Below are 27242 nucleotides of genomic sequence, written 5' to 3' on the forward strand. Positions count from 1 at the left end.
GGCGACTTGGCGGGAGGAGCCCTGCCGCAGCTCTGAGTCTTCTCTGCACTCACCAGCCTTTTTTCCCTCATAGCCAAAGTCACGCAGCTTAATGTGGACACAGCCCTTCCGACTTTACAGGATGCTTGTCGTTTTGGAACCACTTTACCTACCCCGAGGGAGAAAAGCAGCTAAAACCAACAACGGAGGCATTTTATTCTTGAAGACACTCAGAAAGGTGGCGAAGGCCTGGCTGTGGAGAGAAGAAACAAGGGGCGCCCTCTCCTCCCTCTTCTGTTTCTCTCCACACTGTGGCTCCCACTAAAACACATTTAAAGCCAGTTCTTGAAGGGTTTTCTCCATAACTGATGTGTCAGTTTTGTCTGACAATTCATTTTTCAAATAATCATCCATTTGGGAAGTCCTTTTTTGTAAAATTCACATTCTAAGAGAAATTTTAAAAAACGAAATCCTCTAAAACACGGATATATCTACAAGAAGACAGCACCACAAGACGCTATCAGGTCCCATGACTCAGCCCTAGATAAGCTCTTCGAAATAGGAGGGAGCTCATCTGCCCAACATCTCATCAGTTTCAGTAACGACTCCCAATCCAAGCCTGTCAATTAATGATAAACCGCTGTTTATGTAATGAAACACACAGATTTTTCTGACTTACCGCTTCTACATAGATTCATCGTGTTTATTTATGACTTCTTCAAGAAAGACAGAGATTGAGGTATTGCAGTCACTGCTGCAGAAATAATCAGTATTTAGCATTTGGACGGCACTTTCCTTGACAAACACCTCACTACCCGTCACTTAATTTAAATTTATCACTAAAGTGCCAGCGGCTTTTAGAAGCTAGCCATTGCCCTGCCCCCAAGTCTGTCATCACACTTCACTGTCAGAGAGAAGCCTCTGAAAATGGAAAGATCCCGGTATGGCCCCCTGTAGGATGGAGCTCAGGTGCTCTGGTTTCTAGGCCCCATCACCATTGCTGAAGCAGGGAGTTACAACTTAAAATCTAATTTAGAATTACATTCACTATGAAGAACCGAATTATTTTAATTACTGAGCTGATAGCCTGCTTGTGACCTGCAATGACTGAAGGACATTTTTAAACATAAGACAAAGCAGAAAAGTCATAGGCATGTCCACGTGTACCCTAGGAAAGAGAAACTCCTCCTCCAATGAATAAATGTAAGTGAATAGAAATAAAGTTGCTTTCTAATTACATCCCACAGACCCAGCCTGCAAGAGAGAGGTCCAAAACCAGTTGCCACTCACCATATAAAGAGCCAACCCAGGGAGGGAGCACATGTGTCCCTGACCTCTGTCCCAGGCTGGAGAATGGACTGTCCCCTCTGGGAAAACCTGACCAGACCAAGAGAAAATGCTGACGGATACAGAGAGCTGAGAACTGCCAAGGGAGACTGCGCGGCCCAGTCACCCCACAGCAGCCCCATGTGAACAGATGGTCAGGAGTCAACAGGAGGATGCACCATGAAGGACAGAGATCAAAACGGGAAAAGGAAAACAGACCAAAGACAGGTGGAGAGCAGGAAGGAATTCCAGTAACTGTAAATACTGTCTTCAGAGAGAAAAGATACGTCACCACTAAAGAACTGGAAGTCATGAAAAATAAACAGTTAAAAAAAGAGGATCTGGGAACTTAAACTCTGAAACCATTTTTAAATTCCATAAAACTGGTACTAGATAAAGTTGGTAAACCTCACAGAAAGTAAATCAACAACAAAAAGAGATCTAAAAGGTGAAAAATAGGAGAAAAAAGTATAAGAAAATTGGAGAAGTGGTCTGGAACGTTCAACACCAGAAATAATGTGTTCAAGGAAGAGACAAGATAAAAGACTGAGAAGAAAAAATTATCAATCAAAGAATTCCAGAAAATGTCTTAGTGTTTTACTCCATTTGTACTGCTCCAACAAAATACAGGAGACTGAGTACTTTATAAAAAACAGAAATTTATCTCTCACAGTTCTGGAGGCTGGGAGTCCAAGATAAAGCACCAGTGGGCTCAGTGTCTGGCAAGGGTTGGGACTCTGCTTCCCAGATGGTAGCTTGTGGCTGGGCCCTCACGCGGCAGGAGGTGAAAAGGTAAAAAGGCAAACCCAGGCCCTCAGCCCTTCCTTAAGGGCACTGATCCCACTGTGAAGGCTCTGCCCTTGTGACTTAACCACGTCCTTCAGGCCCCACCTCTCAATACTATCACCTTGGCCATTAAGTGCGAACATATGAATTTGAAGGTACACTTTCAGACCATAGCATTCAGAACGCAACACAGGTTTCCAAATGAAAAGAGCTAGCACAGAGATAAAAATGAACCTACATCATATTGTCCTGCAATTTCAGAAAGCCAAAAATGAAGAAAAGACCCTCAATGCTTCAAGATAATAAAGAAAAAAGAAGTGTATCGCTTGAGGATGGGGGACGAGATTGCGATTGAGCTTCTCTAGAACAACATAGGAGGCAAGCGGAAAATGAAACAGTGTTTTCAAAATTCAGAGAGAGCTTTAAATCCAAAATATATTCTATAACCAGAGAAACTGTTAGTCAAGTAACATGTGAAGAGAAATCCTTATTTCCTATACACTCATTCTCCTGGAGGAATTAAACAAACAAACAAAAAAGTGTGATCCAGGAAACAGCACTGCAGTGCAGGTGAGAGGTGAAAAGAGTGTTCAGGATTAAGGTGAAGACGGAGCTCAGATGCTGCACACCTGTACTGCATGCCCATATAATACACCTACACAGCACACCTGCACAATATACCTGCATACCACCCCTATACAGCACACCTGTACAATACACCTGCATGGCACACCTACATAATATACCCCCACAATACACTTTCACAGCACACATGCATAATACACCTGCATAGAACACCAGCACAGTACACCCACACAGCACACCACTCAGCATTCTTAGTTTAAAAATAAGTTTTACTTTAAAGGTAATAGTACACACATAAATTGTTGTTAAAATCGACAGTAACAAAGAGAAGTAACAATACTAATAGCCTGTCACAAACTGATTCTTAATAACCTATATAAACAAACATTAAGCCCGGGTGCCGGGTGGCTCATGCCTGTTATCCCAGCACTTTGGGAAGCCGAGGCAGGCAGATCACTTGAGGCCAGGAGTTCCAGACCAGCCTGACCAACATGGTGAAGCCCAGTCTCTACCAAAAATACAAAAAAATTAGCCGGGTATATTGGCACGCACCTGTAATCCCAGCTACTTGGGAGGCTGAGGCAGGAGAATCCTTGAACCCAGGAAGCAGAGGTCGCAGTGAGCCGAGATCATGCCATTGTGACAGGAGAGAAACTCTGTCTCAAAAAAAAATTATATGTTTACAACAGGTGCATTCCTCCTCTTGCTTTCTGAGGACGCCCTGCTATGTAGCTGAGTAGTCGCTAATAAACTATCTTAACTTCACTATACTCTGTGACTTGCCAAAAGGTCTTTCCCATGTGAAATCCAAAAACCTGTTCTTGGGGTCTAGGACAAGACCCATTTTATAATGACAAAACTATACAAATTCTAGAGGAAAACATGGAAAGAAAGCTATGTGACCTTGCGTTTGGCCATGAGTTTTAACACGACACTATCAGAGGCATTTGAACCCCTCCTCTATATGAACTCCAGGGTGGTTTATGTTCCACTGGCTAAGAGAAAGTTTTCTTCAAAAATGTGACATGATTTGAGGTCAAACATTAATATCAAGTAAACTCAAAAGATTGAGAAGCTAGCATTAGTTCTGGGAAAACCAGAAGTGTGCCTTTTTTTGGAAATAATCATTGGTAGCACAAACTTAAGAATCTCCAAAGGAAATATAAATGAGTTATTAACTTACAGTTTTCACCAATTAAGATATAAATGAAGTTAATGAAATCCGGAAATACAATTTCACTGTTTTTAATGTTCATTAAAAAAAAAAATCCTTATCAAATAGCCCCAGTAAGTCACCAATTAAGTCTTTACTACTTAAAAGCAAAATCCACCTATGTCCTGAACACTATCCACTTTACAAGCCTCATTATATGTACTGGAGACAAAATTCAGAAATAAATAAATATATATGTACATATATACAAATATATTTCAAATTAAAAAATACTTTTAGAGAGTGGTATGTATTACATTTAGAAATTAATAGCGAAGTAAATTATGGGATGTCATCCACGCCTGTCCCAAAGGTACCGAATTTATAAATCATCTCAGGTGCGGAGCAGGACAGGTTGAAAATAGGAATGACACGAACCCGCGCGGAACAGCTGCCGGCGCGGTGTCCAGGGCAGCACCCCGCCCGGTCCCAGCCCCTCCAGCCCCGGGCCCGACCCCTACTAGGCCTCTGCCTCGACGCGAACGCGGAGCCCGAGCGCGCGTCACTCCGTGTGGGGCCGAAGAGGCTGCTACCCAGAGGCAGAGTGCGGGCTCGCGAGGGTCCCCGCCCCACTCTCGCTCCCGCCAGCACCTACGGACTCGCGTCCCCGCCGCGCGCCGACTCGGGAGCAGCACCGCCCCCGGCACAGGAGCCTCACGCGCCTCTTACCTAACAGGAAGTTGTGTGGAAGCAGCGCGGACCTACGGCGCACCGAACGCACTCCAACAGAACCCGACGCAGACGCGCGCTTTCAACCGGCGGAGACACCGGCAGGGCCAGAAACGCGCGCAGCGGCGGCCGGAGGTCGGTAAGCTCCCCGCCCCCGGCCCGGCCCCGGCCCCGCCCCTGCCCGAGACCCCGCCCGGCCCCGGCCCCGCCCCTGCCCGAGACCCCGCCCCTGCCCGAGACCCCGCCCCTGCCCGAGACCCCGCCCCGGCCCGGCCCCGCCCCTGCCCGAGACCCCGCCCCTGCCCGAGACCCCGCCCCGGCCCGGCCCCGCCCCTGCCCGAGACCCCGCCCCGGCCCGGCCCCGCCTTTTTCCCTGCCTCCCCTCCCTGCACGTACGGGCCCCGCCCCTCGCGCGACGTGTTTTGTTGACCGGGAAACGGGTTCTCCGGAGCCAAGGTCCGCTCGGGTGAGTGCCCTCCGCTTTTTGTGGCCAAACCCAGCCACGCAGTCCCCTTCCTGCGGCATCCTCCACACCCGGGGCCTGCTGGTCTCCGCGGATGTCACAGGCTCGGCAACCGCCCTCCTGTCGGCGGGGAGTCCCGCGACGCCCGGAAATGCTCCGGAGCCTGTCGCTCAGCTGCCAGATCTGCGTCTGTGTCCGGTTCCGTCACTGAGGTCGCCCCTGTCCGGCCCTTCCTCCCTAGGTCTCTTCACCGTCCGCCCATCCTGTCGCGCGCCGCGTCAGGTCCCCATTCGGCATGTGGCTTGTCTTCCGTCGTCCCCACCCTCGCCCCTCTTGGCCCCTCAGGGCAGCCCTGGGATTCGGCAGACGCCAGTCCTCCCTGAGATGCTTCCCCATCCTTCCCTCCGCCAGGCCCTACGTCTCCGCAAACCCCACGCTTCGGGGTGGCCGCCTCAGACAGGACCCTGAGTCCGAGACTGCCCGATCCTGTAACAACCCTCGTGCTTCTGCACAATCGCCTCCCACTAGCGGTGAGTGTTGGGTGTTTACCTTCCCGGTGTCCCACTGAGAAGCGGGCTCTTCCTTGGCGGGGGCTTCTTCATTGCCTCGCTGTGGATGTCGAGGTGGGGCAGGAGAGTGAGGAGAAAACAGAGAGGAGGGAGGTAGAGCCAACGAGCGAGAAAAGGGGAGGGAAGTTTAGATGGGAAGTGGATGGGTCTGAGGAATTTGAACAAACACTGACAATGAAGGACAGTGACCTGAGCAAGTAGTAGTGGGGTAAATGGAAATAGACAAAATGGGAATCAGCAGAGATATGGAGGACAGAATACAATGAGGAGGCCTTGACCGTCAGTAGCAGAGAGGGCAGCAGAAGCCTAATCCCCAAATTCCTTAGATGGTTTTCTGATTTCCAAATTAGTTTCCCTTTTAAATTTATTGTGTCAGGTTCAGCTTATGAGGCCTCAATACTTTTCAGTCTTAATTGTATACTGAAAATACTTTTTGTTTACTAAATACTTTTTACATTAATTCAGCGTGCACTTCGTAAGGATATTGATGATTTGAGTTAGTTTAGTATTCAACAGCTTCCTCTATTCCTTTATATGATCTCTGTATTTAATGGCTGTGGCATAAAGTTTCCAACTAAGTATAAGTATCAAGTTTTCTTTGTGCTGTTTTCTGCAAATATTGAAGGATGACCTGGATTGTCCTAGAACTTTGTTCCAACAGATTACATGTGTTCATAATGAATAAATTGCTCAAAGATATTTCCAAAGCTCACCTTTTATGTTTTTCAGTTCCAATAATTACATCTTTTTAAGGTTTATATTTTTTGATGACTTAATGTGATGTTCTGGAGAAGACAAATGCTTTTAATCAATATGATTAAAACCGTGAAAGACAAATCGCTGTTACTTAAGAGTGTGACATATGATCTGAAATCTTTAGGCGGCAGGGATGTTAAGGGAAAACTGCCGCTATCTTATCAAGGTCATGCCACTCCTGTGAAGCTGGTGCTGGTTACTCTCTACTGGCTTCTGTTCACCTTTCCACCGGCCCCAAGACACACACATAGTGACACAAGGCAGTGGATAGGGAAAGAGCAAGACTTGATAAAGTAAGCACAGAACAAAGGTATCTTTCTAATGAGGAGGAGGTGTTGGTTCTGGGAAGGAAGCTTGGGATTTGGGTATTCAGGATCCAGAAGTGAGAGAGCCTGGGAAGTTCAGGAACCAGAGAAAGAAAAAGACTTGCCCATTCTCACCCATGACGCTGTGCTCAGCAGGTACTAGCAGAGACTTCAGGCTCTGTGACTAAAAGGGGTCAGACCAGTTGATATACCCACAGCTGCCATGTAAGGATGTGTGTGGACTTCACTAGGGAAGAACGGTGTTATGAAAGAAGGGGCAGAAAAACTCACCTGTTGGTCTCCATGTAGACGTTTATTGTCCTGAATTCCTGGAGGTTCAGTGAAAAGCAGAAGATTGTCTTTTACACATGTTGAGTTATGCCCCCATATATGTGGTTGTGGTAAAGAAAGAGGGTGTGTTGATGAGAGGTCCTGAAATGCATTTTCCTAATACTCAGCAGGGGCTTCTCAAGAAGGATCTTCCCTAAGAAAGAAGCTCAGAGAACAAACATGGAAAAGGATTAGATATGGCACTTTCACTGGAAAAAGTCATGTTATTCATTGACTGTTTTGTCATCTCCCTCCTTAAGTGTTGTTTTTAGGATGTGGTCATCTCTGACCCTGCCTAACACATTTCCCAACTCACCCATAGCCTTCCCTTAACGTCCTCCCATCTTCACACTATCACACTGTGACCCAGTGAATTCGAACTTGCGAAGTTCCATTCGGGGGGTCATATGGGAAGGGCTTCACACCCAGACATAGATTGGAAGTGGGCCACATGGTGTCAGTGAGGCAAGTATGGATCGTTTAGGGACAATGCACTGTCAGATCTTTGTTGACCATGATTAGAGAAACTGTGCATATTAGTAGTGAATTAATGTCAGGAATACCTGACAAATCCTGGAAAAGAAGATTGATGAGAGGAAATGTGTTCTGCCCAACTGTATAATGCATTTGAAGCTTAAAACAATGAATCAGTATTGATCTGGTCACAAAATATTAATGATTTGAATTAAAAAGAAAAGTTTAGAAAATGATGGCTTTGACAAACTAAGGTAGCATTTCATCCACACGATGGAGTGTGTTTTATTCAGTAATTGATTTAAAAATGGAATCAACCTAAGTGTCTAACAGGAGGGAGTTTTATAAATTGTTCACAGAGCATCTGTTCCAAGGAGACCTTGATGTTCATAGATTTGTAAAGAATGCTGCTTACTAGCACACTGACTCCTCTGCAAATGCCCCAAGGGTTCCTCCACTTGGGGCAAGTTGGGGGTTTGATCGCAGAGTAAATAAATGGTGCATTTTATAATGTAATATATTCTAGCAAGATGCAGCCCACAAACTGTATAGATACTCTTATGTACCACGTAAAGTTCATCTACTACTTTAACCAGAACTTGATACTGTATGTATGTTTTTTTTTAGATTTGGATAAAATGACAACTCATTGTTATTTCCAGTTCACAAAGTAATTGTGAGGCTGAATAAATTTTATTATTTTATAGACATATATGTAAAATGAATTTTTCTATGAAACTCATTTTTGATGTATATTAGATGCTATTTTATATTCTGTAGTTTAATTATATGTACGCACACACAAACACACACTTCGGTGTCTTATTATGTTTCTGCAGTGAAACCAAAATCCTTCCTTCACGCCCTTTGATTTTATGTTTTCCTCAGGAAGGCAGGAGCTATTGTATATGATAAAATATTATGTTTTATTCAGTCCACTTATGAAATTGTTTAATATTGTTATAAATATTTATATAACTTATTTTAAATTTCCAAATAACATAGGTTACATGAAATTTGACAACTTTATTTTTTTCTTTTCACAACTATTTTGACTGTATACTCACCAAAAATCAAAATTTAGACAAAATTGACTTTTAGACTAATTCTCATTTTTTACATGTAAAAGACCACATGGGACTTTTAAGTGTAGGTTGCCCTGAGTCTACAGTCACGGAGGTTTTATGTCACTATGTCCTCCATACTAATAATATGATTTTCAGGCTTTATTCATGTCATTTTTATATCCTCATTAAGTTTTAAAATTTATTTACATGGGTCTACAAATTTATTTCAAATCGTAGTCATAATATTTGGTTGTTGTAAATAGACACTGATTTTGTGTGTTTGCTTTTTTTAAGGACTAATGTTGCTGGACAGGCAGGTATTAGAGACAGGGTGGATCTGCTGGACAGGCAGGTAGTATAGACACTGTGGATCTGCTGGCCAGGTAGGTAGTGTAGATAGCATGGATCTACTGGCCAGGCAGGTAGTATAGACAGGGTGGATCTTCTGGGGAGGCAGGTACTGTAGACAGGGTGGATCTGCTGGGCAGGCAGGTAGTGTAGACAGGGTGGACCTGCTGGACAAGCAGGCAGTGTAGACAGGGTGGATCTGCCGGCCAGGCAGGTAGTGTAGATAGCGTGGATCTACTGGCCAGACAGGTAGTGTAGACAGGGTGGACCTGCTGGACAAGCAGGCAGTGTAGACAGGGTGGATCTGCCAGCCAGGCAGATAGTGTAGATAGCGTGGATCTACTGGCCAGGCAGGTAGTGGAGACAGGGTGGATCTGCTGGGTAGGCAGGTAGTGTAGACAGGATGGATCTGCTGGACAGGCCAGTAGTATAGACAGGGCGGATGTGCTGGCCAGGGAGGTAGTATAGAAAGGGCGGACCTGCTGGCCAGGCAGGTAGTGTAGACAGGGCGGATCTGCTGGACAGGCAGGTAGTGTAGACAGGGTGGACCTGCTGGACAGGCAGGTAGTGTAGACAGGGTGGACCTGCTGGAAAGGCAGGTAATGTAGACAGGGTGGATCTGCTGGACAGGCAGGTAGTGCAGACAGGGTGGATCTACTGGCCAGGCAGGTAGTGTAGACAGGGTGGATCTGCTGGCCAGGCAGGTAGTGTAGACAGGGTGGACCTGCTGGACAGGCAGGTAGTATAGACAGGGTGGATCTGCTCGACAGGCAGGTAGTATAGACAGGGTGGATCTGCTGGCCAGGCAGGTAGTATAGACAGGGTGGATCCGCTGGACAGGCAGGTAGTGTAGATAGCGTGGATCTACTGGCCAGGCAGGTAGTGTAGACAGGATGGATCTGCTGGACAGGCAGGTAGCGTAGATAGGGTGGACCTGCTGGACAGGCAGGTAGTGTAGGCAGGGTGGATCTGCTGGACAAGCAGGTAGTGTAGACAGGGCGGATCTTCTGGGCAGGGAGGTAGTGTAGACAGGGTGGATCTGCTGGCCAGGCAGGTAGTACAGACAGGGTGGATCTGCTGGCCAGGGAGGTAGTATAGACAGGGTGGATGTGCTGGAGAGGCAGGTAGCATAGACGGGGTGGATCTGCTAGCCAGGCAGGTAGTGTAGATAGCGTGGATCTACTGGCAAGGCAGGTAGTGTAGACAGGGTGGATCTGCTGGCCAGGCAGGTAGTGTAGACAGCGTGGATCTACTGGCCAGGGAGGTAGTGTAGACAGGGTGGATCTGCTGGGCAGGTAGGTAGTGTATACAGGGTGGACCTGCTGGACAAGCAGGTAGTGTAGACAGGGTGGATCTGCTGGACAGGCAGGTAGTGTAGATAGCGTGGATCTACTGGCCAGGGAGGTAGTATAGAGAGGGTGGATCTGCTGGGCAGGTAGGTAGTGTATACAGGGTGGACCTGCTGGACAAGCAGGTAGTGTAGACAGGGTGGATCTGCTGGCCAGGCAGATAGTATAGACAGAGTGGATCTGCTGGATAGGCCGGTAGTATAGACAGGGCGGATGTGCTGGCCAGGCAGGTAGTGTAGACAGGGCGGATCTGCTGGCCAGGCAGGTAGTGTAGACAGGGTGCATCTGCTGGGCAGGCAGGTAGTGTAGACGGTGGATCTGCTGGCCAGGCAGGTTGTACAGACAGGGCGGATCTACTGGACAGGCAGGTAGTGTAGATACGGTGGACCTGCTGAGCAGGGAAGGTAGTGTAGACAGGGTAGATCTGCTGGATAGGCAGGTAGTATAGACAGGGTGGATCTGCTGGACAGGCAGGTATTAGAGACAGGGTGGATCTGCTGGACAGGCAGGCAGTGTAGATAGGGTGGACATGCTGGACAGGCAGCTAGTGTAGACAGGGTGGATCTGCTGGACAAGCAGGTAGTATAGACATGGCGGATCTTCTGGGCAGGCAGGTAGTATAGAGAGGGTGGATCTGCTGGCCAGGGAGGTAGTATCGACAGGGTCGGTCTACTGGACAGGGAGGTAGTATAGACAGCGTGGATCTGCTAGCCAGGCAGGTAGTGTAGATAGCGTGCATCTACTGGCAAGGAAGGTAGTGTAGACAGGGTGGATCTGCTGGCCAGGCAGGTAGTGTAGAGAGGTTGGTTCTGCTGGGCAGGCAGATACTGTAGACAGGGTGGATATGCTGGACAGGCAGGTAGTACAGACAGGGTGGATCTGCTGGACAGGCAGGTAGTGTAGATAGCGTGGATCTACTGGCCAGGTAGGTAGTGTAGACAGGGTGGATCTGCTGGGCAGGCAGGTAGTTTAGACAGGGTGAAACTGCTGAACAAGCAGGTAGTGTAGACAGGGTGGATCTGCTGTCCACGCAGTTAGTGTAGATAGCGTGGATCTACTGGCCAGGCAGGTAGTGTAGACACGGTGGATCTCCTGGGCAGGTAGGTAGTGTAGACAGGGTGGACCTCCTGGACAAGAAGGTAGTGTAGAGAGGGTGGATCTGCTGGCCAGGCAGGTAGTGTAGACAGGGTGGATCTGCTGGCCAGGTCGGTCGTACAGACCGGGCGGATCTGCTGCGCTGGCAGGTAGTGTAGATAGGGTGGACCTGCTGGGCAAGCAGGTAGTGTAGACAGGGCGGATCTGCTGGCCAGGCAGGTAGTGTAGATAGCGTGGATCTGCTGGCCAGGCAGGTAGTATAGACAGGGTGGAACTGCTCAGCAGGCAGGTAGTGTAGACAGGGTAGATCTGCTGGATAGGCAGGTAGTATAGACAGGGTGGATCAGCTGGACATGCAGGTATTAGAGACAGGGTGGATCTGCTGGACAGGCAGGTAGTGTAGATAGGGTGGACATGCTGGAGAGGCAGCTAGTATAGACAGGGTGGATCTGCTGGACAAACAGGTAGTGTAGACATGGCAGATCTTCTGGGCAGGCAGGTAGTGTAGACAGGGTGGATCTGCTGGCCAAGGAGGAAATATAGACAAGGTGGTTCTACTCGACAGGGAGGTAGTATAGACAGCGTGGATCTGCTAGCCAGGCAGGTAGTGTAGATAGCATACATCTACTGGCAAGGAAGGTAGTGTAGACAGGGTGGATCTGCTGGCCAGGCAGGTAGTGTAGACAGGGTGGATCTGCTGGCCAGGCAGGTAGTTTAGACAGAGTGGATCTGCTGGACAGGCAAGTAGTATAGACAGGGCAGTTCTGCTGGACAGGCAGGTAGGGGAGATAGCGTGGAACTGCTGCACAGGCTGGTAGTGTAGAGAGGGTGGATCTGCTGGGCAGGCAGGTATTGTAGACAGGGTGGACCTGCTGGACAAGCAAGTAGTGTAGACAGTGCGGATCTGCTGGCCAGGCAGGTAGTGTAGATTGCGTGGATCTACTGGCCAGGCAGGTAGTGTAGACAGGGTGGATCTACTGGGGAGGGAGGTAGCGTAGACAGGGTGGACCTGCTGGATGGGCAGGTAATATAGACAGGGTGGATCTGCTGGACAGGCCGGTAGTATAGACTGGGTGTATCTGCTGGCCAGGCAGGTAGTGTAGATAGCGTGGAGCGAATGGCCAGGCAGGTAGTGTAGACATGGTGGATCTGCTGGGCAGGCAGGTAGTGTAGATAGCGTGGATCTACTGGCAAGGAAGGTAGTGTAGACAGGGTGGATCTGCTGGCCAGGCAGGTAGTGTAGAGAGGTTGGTTCTGCTGGGCAGGCAGATACTGTAGACAGGGTGGATATGCTGGACAGGCAGGTAGTACAGACAGGGTGGATCTGCTGGACAGGCAGGTAGTGTAGATAGCGTGGATCTACTGGCCAGGTAGGTAGTGTAGACAGGGTGGATCTGCTGGGCAGGCAGGTAGTTTAGACAGGGTGAAACTGCTGAACAAGCAGGTAGTGTAGACAGGGTGGATCTGCTGTCCACGCAGTTAGTGTAGATAGCGTGGATCTACTGGCCAGGCAGGTAGTGTAGACACGGTGGATCTCCTGGGCAGGTAGGTAGTGTAGACAGGGTGGACCTCCTGGACAAGAAGGTAGTGTAGAGAGGGTGGATCTGCTGGCCAGGCAGGTAGTGTAGACAGGGTGGATCTGCTGGCCAGGTCGGTCGTACAGACCGGGCGGATCTGCTGCGCTGGCAGGTAGTGTAGATAGGGTGGACCTGCTGGGCAAGCAGGTAGTGTAGACAGGGCGGATCTGCTGGCCAGGCAGGTAGTGTAGATAGCGTGGATCTGCTGGCCAGGCAGGTAGTATAGACAGGGTGGAACTGCTCAGCAGGCAGGTAGTGTAGACAGGGTAGATCTGCTGGATAGGCAGGTAGTATAGACAGGGTGGATCAGCTGGACATGCAGGTATTAGAGACAGGGTGGATCTGCTGGACAGGCAGGTAGTGTAGATAGGGTGGACATGCTGGAGAGGCAGCTAGTATAGACAGGGTGGATCTGCTGGACAAACAGGTAGTGTAGACATGGCAGATCTTCTGGGCAGGCAGGTAGTGTAGACAGGGTGGATCTGCTGGCCAAGGAGGAAATATAGACAAGGTGGTTCTACTCGACAGGGAGGTAGTATAGACAGCGTGGATCTGCTAGCCAGGCAGGTAGTGTAGATAGCATGCATCTACTGGCAAGGAAGGTAGTGTAGACAGGGTGGATCTGCTGGCCAGGCAGGTAGTGTAGACAGGGTGGATCTGCTGGCCAGGCAGGTAGTTTAGACAGAGTGGATCTGCTGGACAGGCAAGTAGTATAGACAGGGCAGTTCTGCTGGACAGGCAGGTAGGGGAGATAGCGTGGAACTGCTGCACAGGCTGGTAGTGTAGAGAGGGTGGATCTGCTGGGCAGGCAGGTATTGTAGACAGGGTGGACCTGCTGGACAAGCAAGTAGTGTAGACAGTGCGGATCTGCTGGCCAGGCAGGTAGTGTAGATTGCGTGGATCTACTGGCCAGGCAGGTAGTGTAGACAGGGTGGATCTACTGGGGAGGGAGGTAGTGTAGACAGGGTGGACCTGCTGGATGGGCAGGTAATATAGACAGGGTGGATCTGCTGGGCAGGCAGGTAGTGTAGACAGGGTGGTCAGCTGTACAGGCAGGTAGCATAGACACGGTGGATCTGCTGGCTAGGCAGGTAGTATAGACAGGGTGGATCTGCTGGACAGGCCGGTAGTATAGACTGGGTGTATCTGCTGGCCAGGCAGGTAGTGTAGATAGCGTGGAGCGAATGGCCAGGCAGGTAGTGTAGACATGGTGGATCTGCTGGGCAGGCAGGTAGTGTAGATAGCGTGGATCTACTGGGCAGGCAGGCAGTGTAGAAAAGGTGGATCTGCTGGGCAGGCAGGTAGTGTAGACAGGGTGGATCTGCTGGCCAGGCAGGTAGTGTAGATAGCGTGGATCTACTGGCCAGGCAGGTAGTGTAGATAGCGTGGATCTACTGGCCAGGCAGGTAGTGTAGACAGGGTGGACCTGCTGGATGGGCAGGTAATATAGACAGGGTGGATCTGCTCGACAGGCAGGTAGTATAGACAGGGTGGATCTGCTGGACAGGCAGGTAGTGTAGATAGCATGGATCTGCTGGCCTGCCAGGTAGTGTAGACAGAGTGGATCTGCTGGACAGGCAGGTAGTGTAGACAGGGTGGACCTGCTGGACAGGCAGGTAGAGTAGACAGGGTGGATCTGCTCGCCAGGTAGGTAGTGAAGACAGGGTGGATTTGCTGAGCAGGCAGGTAGTGTAGACAGGGTGGATATGCTGGATAGGAAGGTAGTATAGACAGGGTGGATCTGCTGGACAGGCAGGTAGTGTAGACAGGGTGGATCTGCTGGACAGGCATAGTGTAGGTAGGATGCACCTGCTGGACAGGCAGGTAGTGTAGACAGGGTGGACGTGCTGGACAAGCATGTAGTGTAGACAGCGTGGTTCTTCTGGTAAGGCAGGTAGTGTAGATAGCGTGGATCTGCTAGCCAGGCAGGTAGTGTAGAGAGGGTCAATCTGCTGGACCGGAAGGTACTAAAGAGAGGGTGGATCTGCTGGACAGGCAGGTAGTGTAGACAGGGTGGATCTGCTGGACAGGCAGATAGTGTAGTTAGGGTGCACCTGCTGGACAGGCAGGTAGTGTAGATAGGGTGGACCTGCTGGACAAGCAGGTAGTGTAGACAGCTTGGATCTGCTGGCAGGCACGTAGTGTAGACAGGGTGGACCTGCTGGACAAGCAGGTAGTGTAGACTGGGTGGATCTGCTGGCCAGGGAGGTAGTGTGGATACCGTGGATCTACTGGCTAGGCAGGTAGTGTAGGCAGCGTGGATCTTCTGGGCATGCAGGTAGTGTAGATAGGGTGGAATGCTGGATAGGCTGGTAGTATAGACTGGGTGGATCGGCTCGAAAGGCAGGTAGTATAGATAGGGTGACTCTGCTGGACAGGAAGGGAATGTAGATAGCGTGAATCTACTGGCCAGGCAGGTAGTATAGACAGGGTGGATCTGCTGGGCAGGCAGGTAGTGTAGACAGGGTGGACCTGCAGGACAAGTAAGTAGTGTAGACAGTGTGGATCTGCTGGACTGGCAGGTTGTGTAGATAGCGTGGATCTACTGGCCAGGTAGGGAGTATAGACAGGGCATATCTGCCGGGCAGGCAGGTAGTGTAGACAGGGCGGATCTGCTGGACAAGCAGGTAGTGTAGACTGGGCGGACCTGCTGGGCAGGCAGGTAGTGTATACAGGGTGGACCTGCTGGAGAGGCAGGTAGTGTAGACAGGGTGGATCTGCTCGACAGGCAGGTAGTATAGACAGGTTGGATCTGCTGGACAGGAAGGTAGTGTAGATAGCGTGGGTCTACTGGCCAGCCATGTAGTATAGACAGAATGGATCTGCTTTGCAGGCGGGTAGTGTAAACAGGTTGGAGCTGCTGGACAAGCAGGTAGTGTAGACAGGGTGGATCTGCTGGCCAGGCAGGCAGTGTAGATAGCGTGGATCTACTGGCCAGGCAGGTAGTATAGACAGGGTGGACCTGCTGGACAAGCAGGTAGTGTAGACAGGATGGATCTGCTGGATAGGCAGGTAGTGTAGACAGGGTGGATCTGCTGCACAGGCAGGTAGTGTAGACAGGGTGGATCTATTGGCCAGGCAGGTAGTGTAGACAGGGCGGATCTGCTAGTCAGGTAGGTAGTGTAGACAGGGCGGATCTGCTGACCAGGCATGTAGTGTTGATAGGGTGGATCTACTGCCCAGGCAGGTAGAGTAGACAGGACGGATCTGCTGGAGAGGCAGGTAGTATAGACATGGTGGATGTGCTGGAGAGGCAGGTAGTATAGACAGGGCGGATCTGCTGGACAGGCAGGTAGTGTAGACAGAGTGAATCTGCTGGACAGGTAAGTAGTATAGAGAGGGCGGGTCTGCTGGACAGGCAGGTAGTGGAGATAGTGTGGATCTATTGGACTTGCAGGTAGTATAGACAGGGTGGATCTGCTGGGCAGGTAGGTAGTGTAGACAGGGTGGATCTGCTGTACAAGCAGGTAGTGTAGACAGGGCGGATCTGCTGGCCAGCCAGGTAGTGTAGACAGGGTGGATCTGCTGGACAGGCAAGTAGTGTAGACAGGGCGGGTATGCTGGACAGGCAGGTAGTGGAGATAGCATGGAACTACTGGCCATGCAGGTAGTGTAGACAGGGTGGATCTGCTGGGCAGGCATGTAGTGTATACAGGGTGGACCTGCTGGACAAGCAGGTAGTGTAGACAGGGTGGATCTGCTGGCCAGGCAGGTAGTGTAGATAGCGTGGATCTACTGGCCAAGCAGGTAGTGTAGACAAGGTGGATCTACTGGGCAGGCAGGTAGTGTAGACAGGGTATACCTGCTGGATCGGCAGGTAGTATAGACAGGGTGGAGCTGCTCGACGGGCAGGTAGTATAGACAGGGTGGATCTGCTGGACAGGCAGGTAGTGTAGAGAGGGTGGACCTGCTGGACAAGCAGGTACAGTGGACATAGTGGATCTGCTCGCCAGGTAGGTAGTGAAGACAGGTTGGATCTGCTGGGCAGGCAGGTAGTGTAGACAGGGTGCATCTGCTGGACAGGCAGGTAGTGTAGTTAGGGTGCACCTGCTGGACAGGCAGGTAGTGTAGACAGGGTGGACGTGCCGGACAGGCATGTAGTGTAGACAGGGTGAACCTGCGGGACAGGCAGGTAGTATAGACAGGGTGGATCTGCTCGACAGGGAGGTAGTATAGACAGGTTGGATCTGCTGGACAGGAAGGTAGTGTAGATAGCGTGGGTCTACTGGCCAGCCAGGTAGTGTAGACAGGGTGGATCTGCTTTGCAGGCACGTAGTGTAGACAGAGTGGATCTGCTGGAGGGGCAAGTAGTATAGACAGGGCGGGTCTGCTCGACAGGCAGGTAGGGGAGATAGCGTGGAACTACTGCCCAGGCTGGTAGTTTAGAGAGGGTGGATCTGCTGGGAAGGCAGGTAGTGTATATATGGTGGAGCAGCTGGACAAGCAGGTAGTGTAGAGAGGGTGGATCTGCTGGGCAGGCAGGTAGTGTAGACAGGGTGGACCTGGTGGAGAAGCAAGTAGGGTAGAGAGTGCGGATGTGCTGGCCCAGCAGGTAATGCAGATTGCGTGGATCTACTGGCCAGGCAGGTAGTAGAGACAAGGTGGATCTGCTGAGCAGGCAGGTAGTGTAGACAGGGTGGATCTGCTGGATAAGCAGGTTGTGTAGACAGGGCGGATCTGCTGTGTAGGCAGGTAGTATAGACAGGGCGGATGTGCTGGGTAGGCAGGTAGTGTAGACAGGGTGGTCTGCTGGACAGGCATGTAGCATAGACATGGTGGATCTGCTGGCCAGGCAGGTAGGATAGACAGGTTGGATCTGCTGGCCAGGGAGGTAGTATAGACAGGGTGGATCTGCTGGACAGGCAGGTAGTATAGACAGGGTGTATCTGCTGGCCAGGCAGTTAGTGTAGATAGCGTGGAGCTAATGGCCAAGCAAGTAGTGTAGACATGGTGCATCTGCTAGGCAAGCAGGTAGTGTAGAAAGGTTGGATCTGCTGGGCAGGCAGGTGGTGTAGACAGGGTGGATCTGCAGGACAGGCAGGTAGTATGGACAGGGCGGATCTGCTGGCCAGGGAGGTAGTATAAACATGGCGGATCTGCTGGATAGGCATGTAGTGTATAGAGGGTGGACCTGCTGGACAAGCAGGTAGTGTAGACAGGGTGGATCTGCTGGCCAGCACGTAGTGTAGATAGCGTGGATCTACTGGCCAGGCAGGTAGAATAGACAGGGTGGATCTGTGGGGCAGGCAGGTAGTGTAGACAGGGTAGATTTGCTGGACGGGCAGGTAGTGTAGATATGGTGGACCTGCTGGCCAGGCATGTAGTGTAGATAGGGTGGATCTACTGGCCAGGCAGGTAGTGTAGAGAGGACAGATCTGCTGGACAGGCAGGTAGTATAGACAGGGTGGATGTGCTGGAGAGGCATGTAGTATAGACAGGGCGGATCTGCTGGACAGGCAGGTAGTGTAGACAGAGTGGATCTGCTCGACAGGTAAGTAGTATAGAGAGGGCGGGTCTGCTGGACAGGCAGGTAGTGGAGATAGCGTGGATCTATTGGCCTGGCAGGTAGTATAGACAGGGTGGATCTGCTGGGCAGGCAGGTAGTGTAGACGGGGTGGATCTGCTGTACAAGCAGGTAGTGTAGACAGGGCGGATCTGCTGGGCAGGCAGGTAGTTTACACAGGGTGGATCTGCTGGATATGCAAGTAGTGTAGACAGGACGGGTTTGCTGGACAGGCAGGTAGTGGATATAGCGTGGAACTACTGGCCATGCAGGTAGTGTAGACAGGGTGGATCTGCTGGGCAGGCATGTAGTGTATACAGGGTGGACCTGCTGGACAAGCAGGTAGTGTGGAGAGGGTGGATCTGCTGGCAGGGCAGGTAGTGTAGATAGCGTGGATCTACTGTCCAGGCAGGTAGTGTAGACAAGTTGGATCTACTGGGCAGGGAGGTAGTGTAGACAGGGTGGACCTGCTGGATGGGCAGGTAGTATAGACAGGGTGGATCTGCTTGATAGGCAGGTAGTATAGACAGGGTGGATCTGCTGGACAGGCAGGTAGTGTAGATAGCGTGGATCTGCTGGCCAGCCAGGTAGTGTAGACAGAGTGGATCTGCTGGACAGGCAGGTAGTGTGGACAGGGAGGACCTGCTGGACAAGCAGGTAGAGTAGACAGGGTGGATCTGCTCGCCAGGTAGGTAGTGAAGACAGGGTGGATCTGCTGGGCGGGCTGGTAGTGTAGACAGGGTAGATATGCTGGTTAGGCAGGTAGTATAGACAGGGTGGATCTGCTGGAAAGGCAGGTAGTGTAGAGAGGGAGGATCTGCTGGACAGGCAGGTAGTGTATTTAGGGTGCACCTGCTGGACAGGCAGGTAGTGTAGACAGGGTGGACGTGCTGGACAAGCATGTAGTGTAGACAGGGTGGATCTGCTGGTAAGGCAGGTAGTGTAAATAAGGTGGATCTGTTGGCCAGGCAGGTAGAGTAGAGAGGGTCAATCTGCTGGACAGGAAGGTAGTAAAGAGAGGGTGGATGTGCTGGACAGGCAGGTAGTGGAGATAGCATGGATCTACTGGAAAGGCAGGTAGTGTAGACAGCTTGGATCTGCTGGCAGGCACGTAGTGTGTACAGGGTGGACCTGCTGGACAAGCAGGTAGTGTAGACTGGGTGGATCTGCTGGCCAGGGAGGTAGTGTAGATACCTTGGATGTACTGGCCAGGCAGGTGGTATAGATAGGGTGGATCTACTGGACTTGCAGGTAGTGTAGATAGGGTGGATCTACTGGCCAGGCAGGTACTGTAAACAGGGGGGATCTGCTGGACAGGCAGGTAGTATAGACAGTGTAGATGTGCTGGGGAGGCAGGTAGCATAGGCAGGGCGGATCTGCTGGACAGCCACGTAGTGTAGACCGAGTGGATCTGCTGGAGAGGCAAGTAGTATAGACAGGTCGGTTCTCCTTGACAGACAGGTAGGGGAGATATCGTAGAACTACTGCCCAGGCAGGTAGTGTAGACAGGGTGGATCTACTGGGAAGGCTGGTAGTGTATACAGGGTGGACCTGCTGGACAAGCAGGTAGTGTGGAGAGGGTGGATCTGCTGGGCAGGCTGGTAGTGTAGACAGGGTGGACCTGCTGGACAAGGAAGTAGTGTAGACAGTGCGTATCTACTGGACAGGGAGGTAGTGTAGATTGCGTGGATCTACTGGCCAGGCAGGTAGTATAGACAGGGTGGATCTGCTGAGCAGGCAGGTAGTGTAGACAGGGTGGATCTGCTGGACAAGCAAGTTGTGTAGATTGGGCAGATCTGCTGTGTAGTCAGGTAATGTAGACAGGGTGGATCTGCTCGGCAGGCAGGTAGCGTAGACAGGGTTTTCTGCTGGACAGGCATGTAGCATAGACACGGTGGATCTGCTGGCCAGGCAGGTAGCATAGACAGGTTGGATCAGCTGGCCAGGGAGGTAGTACAGACCCGGTGGATCTGTTGGACAGGCAGGTAGTATAGACAGGGTGCATCCGCTGGCCAGGCAGGTAGTGTAGGTAGCGTGGAGCTAATGGCCACGCAGGTAGTGTAGACATGGTGGATCTGCTGGGCAGGCAGATAGTGTATATAGCATGGATCTACTGGGCAGGCAGGTAGTATAGAAAGGGTGGATCTGCTGGGCAGGCAGGTAGTGTAGACAGGGTTGATCTGCTGGACAGGCAGGTAGTATGGACAGGGCGGATCTGCTGGCCACGCAGGTAGTATAGATATGGCGGGTCTGCTGACCAAGCACGTAGTGTATAGAGGGTGGACCTGCTGGACAAGCAGGTAGTGTAGAGGGGGTGGATCTGCTGGCCAGGCACGTAGTGTACATAGCGTGGATGTACTGGCCAGGCAGGTAGAATAGACAGGGTGGATCTGCTGGGCAGGCAGGTAGTGTAGACAGGGTAGATCTGCTGGACAGGCAGGTAGTATAGACAGGGTGGATCTGCTGGACAGGCAGGTAGTGTAGACAGGGTGGATCTGCTGGACGGGCAGGTAGTGTAGACAGGGTGGACCTGCTGGACGGGCAGCTAGTGTAGACAGAGTGGACCTGCTGGACATACAGGTAGTGTATTCAGGGTGGTTCTGCTGGCCAGGCAGGTAGTGTAGATAGCGTGGATCTGCTGGACAGGCAAGTAGTATAGACAGGGCGGGTCTGCTGGACAGGCAGGTAGTGAAGATAGCGTGGAACTACTGGCCAGGCACGTAGTGTAGACAGTGTGGACCTGCTGGACAAGCGGGTAGTGTAGACAGGGTGGATTTGCTGGCCAGGCAGGCAGTGTAGATAGCGTGCATCTACTGGCCAGGCAGGTAGTATAGACAGGGTGGACCTGCTGGACAAGCAGGTAGTGTAGACAGGGTGGATCTGCTGGGCAGGCAGGCAGTGTAGATAGCCTGGATCTACTGGCCAGGCAGGTAGTATAGACAGGGTGGATCTGCTGGGCAGGCAGGTAGTGTAGATAGGGTGTATCTACTGGCCAGGCAGGTAGTGTAGACAGGGGGGATCTGCTGGACAGGCAGGTAGTGTAGACAGTGTGGATGTGCTGGAGAGGCAGGTAGCATAGACAGGGTGGATCTGCTGGGAAGGTAGGTAGTGTATACAGGGTGGACCTCCTGGACAAGCAGGTAGTGTAGAGAGGTTGGATCTGTTGGGTAGGTAGGTAGTGTAGACAGGGTGGACCTGCTGGAAAAGCAAGTAGTGTAGACAGTGCGGATCTGCTGGCCAGGCAGGTAGTATAGATTGCATGGATCTACCTGCCAGGAAGGTAGTATAGACAGGGTGGATCTGCTGAGCAGGCAGGTAGTGTAGACAGGGTGGATCTGCTGGATAAGCAGGTCGTGTAGACAGGGCAGATCTGCTGTGTAGGCAGGTAGTATAGACAGGGCGGATCTGCTGGGCAGGCAGGTAGTGTACACAGTGTGGTCTGCTGGACAGGCAGGTAGCATAGACACGGTGGATCTGCTGGGCAGGCGGGTAGTATAGACAGGTTGGATCAGCTGGCCAGGGAGTTAGTATAGACAGGGAGGATCTGCTGGACAGGCAGGTAGTATAGACAGGGTGTATCTGCTGGCCAGGCAGGTAGTGTAGATAGCGTGGAGCTAATGGCCAGGCAGGTAGTGTAGACATGGTGGATCTGCTGGGCAGGTAGATAGTGTAGATAGCGTGGATCTGCTGGCCTGGCAGGTAGTGTAGACACGGTGGATCTACTGGGCAGGGAGATAGTGTAGACAGGGTGGACCTGCTGGACGGGCAGGTAGTATAGACAGGGTGGATCTGCTCAACAGGCAGGTAGTATAGACAGGGGGGATCTGCTGGACAGGCAGGTAGTATAGACAGGGTGGATCTGCTGGACATGTAGGTAGTGTAGATAGCGTGGATCTGCTTGCCAGCCAGGTAGTGTAGACAGAGTGGATCTGCTGGACAGGCAGGTAGTGTAGACAGGGTGGACCTGCTGTACAAGCAGGTGGAGTAGACATGGTGGATCTGCTGGCCAGGTAGGTATTGAAGAAAGGGTGGAACTGCTGTGCAGGCAGGTAGTATAGACTGGGTGGATCTGCTGGATAAGCAGGTAGTATAGACAGGGTGGATCTGCTGGACAGGCAGGGAGTGTAGTTAGGGTGCACCTGCTGGACCGGCAGGTAGTGTAGATAGGGTGGACCTGCTGGACAGGCATGTAGTGTAGACAGGGTGGATCTGCTGGTAAGGCAGGTAGTGTAGATAACGTGGATCTGCTGGCCAGGCAGGTAGTGTAGAGAGGGTCAATCTGCTGGACAGGAAGGTAGTAAAGAGAGGGTAGATCTGCTGGACAGGCAGGTAGTGGAGATAGCATGGATCTACTGGCCAGGCAGGTAGTGTAGACAGCTTGGATCTGCTGGCAGGCACGTAGTGTAGACAGGGTGGACCTGCTGGACAAGCAGGTAGTGTAGACTGGGTGGATCTGCTGGCCAGGGAGGTAGTGTGGATACCGTGGATCTACTGGCCAGGCAGGTAGTGTAGACAGGGTGGATCTTCTGGGTAAGCAGGTAGTGTAGACAGGGTGGACCTGCTGGATAGGCAGGTAGTATAGACAGGGTGGATCGGCTCGAAAGGCAGGTAGTATAGACAGGGTGACTCTGCTGGACAGTAAGGGAATGTAGATAGCGTGGATCTACTGGCCAGGCACGTAGTATAGACAGGGTGGATCTGCTGGGTAGTCAGGCAGTGTAGACAGGGTGGACCTGCTGGACAAGCAATTAGTGTAGACTGTGTGGATCTGCTGGCCAGGCAGGTAGTGTAGATAGCGTGGATCTACTGGCCAGGTAGGGAGTATAGACAGGGCGGATCTGCTGGGTAGGCAGGTAGTGTAGACAGGGCGGATCTGCTGGATAAGCAGGTAGTGTAGATAGGGCGGATCTGCATGGCAGGCAGGTATTGTATACAGGGTGGACCTGCTGGACAGGCAGGTAGTATAGACAGGGAGGATCTGCTCAACAGGCAGGTAGTATAGACAGGTTGGATCTGCTGGACAGGAAGGTAGTGTAGATAGTGTGGGTCTACTGGCCAGGCAGGTATTGCAAACAGGGTGCATCTGCTGTGCAGGCAGGTAGTGTAGACAGGGTGGACCTGCTGGACAAGGAGGTAGTGTAGACAGGGTGGATCTGCTGGCCAGGCAGGCAGTGTAGATAGCGTGGATCTACTGGCCAGGCAGGTAATATAGACAGGGTGGACCTGCTGGACAAGCAGGTAGTGTACACAGGGTGGTTCTGCTGGGCAGGCAGGCAGTGTAGATAGCGTGGATCTACTGGCCAGGGAGGTAGTATAGACAGGGTGGATCTGCTGGGCAGGCAGGTAGTGTAGATAGGGTGTATCTAGTGGCCAGGCAGGTAGTGTAGACTGGGGGATCTGCTGGACAGGCAGGTAGTATAGACAGTGTTGATGTGCTGGAGAGGCAGGTAGCATAGACAGGGCGGATCTGCTGGACAGGCAGGTAGTGTAGACAGAGTGGATCTGCTGGACAGGCAAGTAGTATAGACAGGGCGGGTTTGCTGGACAGGCAGGTAGGGGAGATAGCGTGGAACTACTGCCCAGGCAGGTAGTGTAGACAGGGTGGATCTGCTGCGAAGGCAGGTAGTGTATACAGGGTGGACCTCCTGGACAAGCAGGTAGTGTAGAGAGGTTGGATCTGCTGGGCAGGCAGGTAGTGTAGACAGGGTGGACCTGCTGGACAAGCAAGTAGTGTAGACAGTGCGGTTCTGCTGGCCAGGCAGGTAGTGTAGATTGCGTGGATCTACTGGCCAGGCCGGTAGTATAGACAGGGTGGATCTGCTGAGCAGGCAGGTTGTGTAGACAGGGCGGATCTGCTATGTAGGCAGGTAGTATAGACAGGGCGGATCTGCTGAGCAGGCAGGTAGTATACACAGGGTGGTCTGCTGGACAGGCAGGTAGCATAGACACGGTGGATCTGCTGACCAGGCAGGTAGTATAGACAGGTTGGATCAGCTGGCCAGGGAGTTAGTATAGAGAGTGTGGATCTGCTGGACAGGCAGGTAGTATAGACAGGGTGTATCTGCTGGTCAGGCAGGTAGTGTAGATAGCGTGGAGCTAATGGCCAGGCAGGTAGTGTAGACATGGTGGATCTGCTGAGCAGGCAGGTAGTGTAGATTGCGTGGATCTACTGGGTAGGTAGGTAGTGTAGAAAGGGTGCATCCGTTGGGCAGGCAGGTAGTGTAGACAGGGTGGATCTGCTGGATAGGCAGGTAGTATGGACTGGGTGCATCTGCTGGACAGGCAGGTAATATAGACAGGGCAGATCTGCTGGCCAGGGAGGTAGTTTAGACAGGGCGGATCTGCTGGACCGGCAGCTAGTGTACACAGTGTGGACCTTCTTGACAAACAGGTAGTGTAGACAGGGTGGTTCTGCTGGCCAGGTAGGTAGTGTGGATAGCGTGGATCTATTGGCCAGGCAGGTTGTGTAGACTGGGCGGATCTGCTGGTCAGGTAGGTAGTGTAGAGAGGGCGAATCTGCTGGCCAGGCATGTAGTGTAGATAGGGTGGATCTACTGGCCAGGCAGGTAGTGTAGACAGAACGGATCTGCTGGACAGGCAGGTAGTATAGACAGGGCGGATCTGCTGGACAGGCAGGTAGTGTAGACAGAGTGGATCTGCTGGACAGGCAAGTAGTATAGACAGGGCGGGTCTGCTGGACAGGCAGGTAGTGGAGATAGCGTGGAACTACTGGCCAGGCAGGTAGTGTAGACAGGGTGGATCTGCTGGGAGGGCAGGTAGTGTATACAGGGTGGACCTGCTGGACAAGCAGGTAGTGTAGACAGGGTGGATCTGCTGGCCAGGCAGGTAGTGTAGATAGCGTGGATCTACTGGCCTGCCAGGTAGTGTAGACAGGGTGCATCTGCTGGGCCGGCAGGTAGTGTGGACAGGGTGGAACTGCTGGACAAGCAGGTAGTGTAGCCAGGGTGGCTCTGCTTGCCTGGCAGGCAGTGTAGATAGCGTGGATCTACTGGCCAGGCAGATAGTGTAGATAGGGTGGATATGCTGGGCAGGCAGGTAGTGCAGATAATGTGGAACTACTGGCCAGGCTGGTAGTGTAGACCGGGTTGTTCTGGTGTTCAGGCACGCTGTGTAGACAGGGTGGACCTGCTGGATAGGCAGGTAGTATAGACAGGGTGGATCTGCTCGACAGGCAGGTAGTATAGACAGGCTTGATCTGCTGGACAGGCAGGTAGTGTAGATAGCATGGATCTACTGGCCAGGCAAGTAGTGTAGACAGGGTAGATCTGCTGGATACACAGGTAGTATAGACAGAGTGGATTTACTGGACAGGTAGGTGGTGTATACAGGGTGAATGTTTTGGACAGGCAGGTAGTGTAGAGAAAATGGACCTGCCGGACAGGCAGGTAGTGTAGAGAGGGTAGATCTGCTGGACAAGCAGGTAGTGTAGACAGGGTGGATCTGCTGGCCAGGGGGGTATTGTAGATAGGGCGGTTCTGCTGGGCAGGCAGGTAGTGTAGACAAGGCGGATCTGCTGGCCAGGCAGGTAGTGTAGATAGGGTGGATATACTGGCCAGGCAGGTAGTGTAGACAGGGAGGATCTGCTGGACAGGTAGGTTGTATAGAAAGGTTGGATCTACTGGAGAGGCAGGTAGTATAGACAGGGCAGATCTGCTGGCCCGGCCGGTAGTGTAGACAGGGTCGACCTGCTGGACTGGGAAGTAGTATAGACAGGACGGATCTGCTGGACAGGCAGTTAGTGTAGACAGGGTGGATCTGCTGGACAGGCAGGTAGTGTAGACAGAGTGGATCTGCTGGACAGGCAGGTAGTATAGACAGGGTGGATCTGCTGGACAGGCAGGTAGTGTAGACAGGTTGGATCTGCTGGACAGGCAGGTAGTGTAGACAGGGTGGATCTGCTGGATAGGCAGGTATTGCAGACAGGGCGGATCTACTGGAAAAGCAGGTAGTGTTGACAGGGTGGATATGCTGGCCAGGCAGGTAGTGTATACAGGGTGGATGTGCTGGACAGGCAGGCAGTGTATACAGGGTGGATCTGCTGGAAAAGTAGGTAGTGTAGATAGCGTGGATCTGCTGGAGAGGCAGGTAGTGTAGACAGGGTGGAACTGCTGGAAAAGCAGGTGGTGTAGACAGGGTGGATCTGCTGGCCAGGCAGGTAGTGTAGACAGGGTGGACCTGCTGGACAAGCAGGTAGTGAAGACAGGGCGCATCTACTGGCCAGGCCGGTAGTATAGGCAGGGTGGATCTGCTGTGGAGGCTGGTAGTGTAGACAGGGTAGTTCTGCTGGATAGGCAGGTAATATAGACAGGGTGGGTCTTTTGAACAGGCAGGTAATGTCGACAGGGTGGATCTGCTGGACAGTCAGGTATTGTAGATAGGGTGCACCTGCTGGACAGGCAGGTAGTGTAGACAGTGTGGACCTGCTGGACAAGCAGGTAGTGTTGACAGGGTGGATCTCCTGGCCAGGCAGGTAGTGTAGATAGCGTGGATCTACTGGCCAGGTAGGGAGTATAGACACGGCAGATCTGCTGTGCAGGCAGGTAGTGTAGACAGGGCGGATCTGCTGGACAAGCAGGTAGTGTAGACAGGGCGGATCTGCTGGGCAGGTAGGTAGTGTACACAGGGTGGACCTGCTGGACAGGCAGGTAGTATAGACAGGGTGGATCTGCTCGACAGGCAGGTAGTATAGACAGGTTGGATCTGCTGGACAGGAAGGTAGTGTAGATAGCGTGGGTCTGCTGGCCAGCCAGGTAGTGCAGACAGGGTGGATCTGCTTTGCAGGCACGTAGTGTAGACAGGGTCGACCTGCTGGACAAGCGGGTAGTGT

General features: G+C 51.9%; 1 protein-coding gene and 1 long non-coding RNA gene across 3 annotated transcripts in view; one reads left to right on the forward strand and one right to left on the reverse strand.

Moving 5' to 3' along the window:
- Window positions 1-4472, reverse strand: part of LOC107971826 (uncharacterized) — a 51757-nt gene extending 47285 nt beyond the window's left edge. Inside the window, exons 1-2 of one of the 2 annotated variants that reach the window (XR_010159103.1) lie at window positions 4268-4472; window positions 3229-3332 (exon numbers count right to left, since the gene is read on the reverse strand). This is a non-coding gene — a long non-coding RNA (uncharacterized LOC107971826). Of the gene's footprint in view, window positions 1-3228; window positions 3333-4146 lie in introns of both variants that reach the window. The other variant, XR_010159102.1, reaches the window with a different exon arrangement.
- Window positions 4473-4563: 91 nt separating this feature from the next.
- The window catches only part of LOC100615916 (uncharacterized), a 92918-nt gene continuing 70239 nt past the window's right edge, over window positions 4564-27242 (forward strand). The window contains exon 1 of the mRNA XM_063815915.1: window positions 4564-4693. The gene's annotated coding sequence lies outside the window, so the exon portion shown is untranslated. The remainder of the gene's footprint in view (window positions 4694-27242) is intronic.

Source organism: Pan troglodytes, chromosome 6 (assembly GCF_028858775.2).
Source record: "Pan troglodytes isolate AG18354 chromosome 6, NHGRI_mPanTro3-v2.0_pri, whole genome shotgun sequence".
Lineage (NCBI taxonomy): Eukaryota > Metazoa > Chordata > Mammalia > Primates > Hominidae > Pan > Pan troglodytes.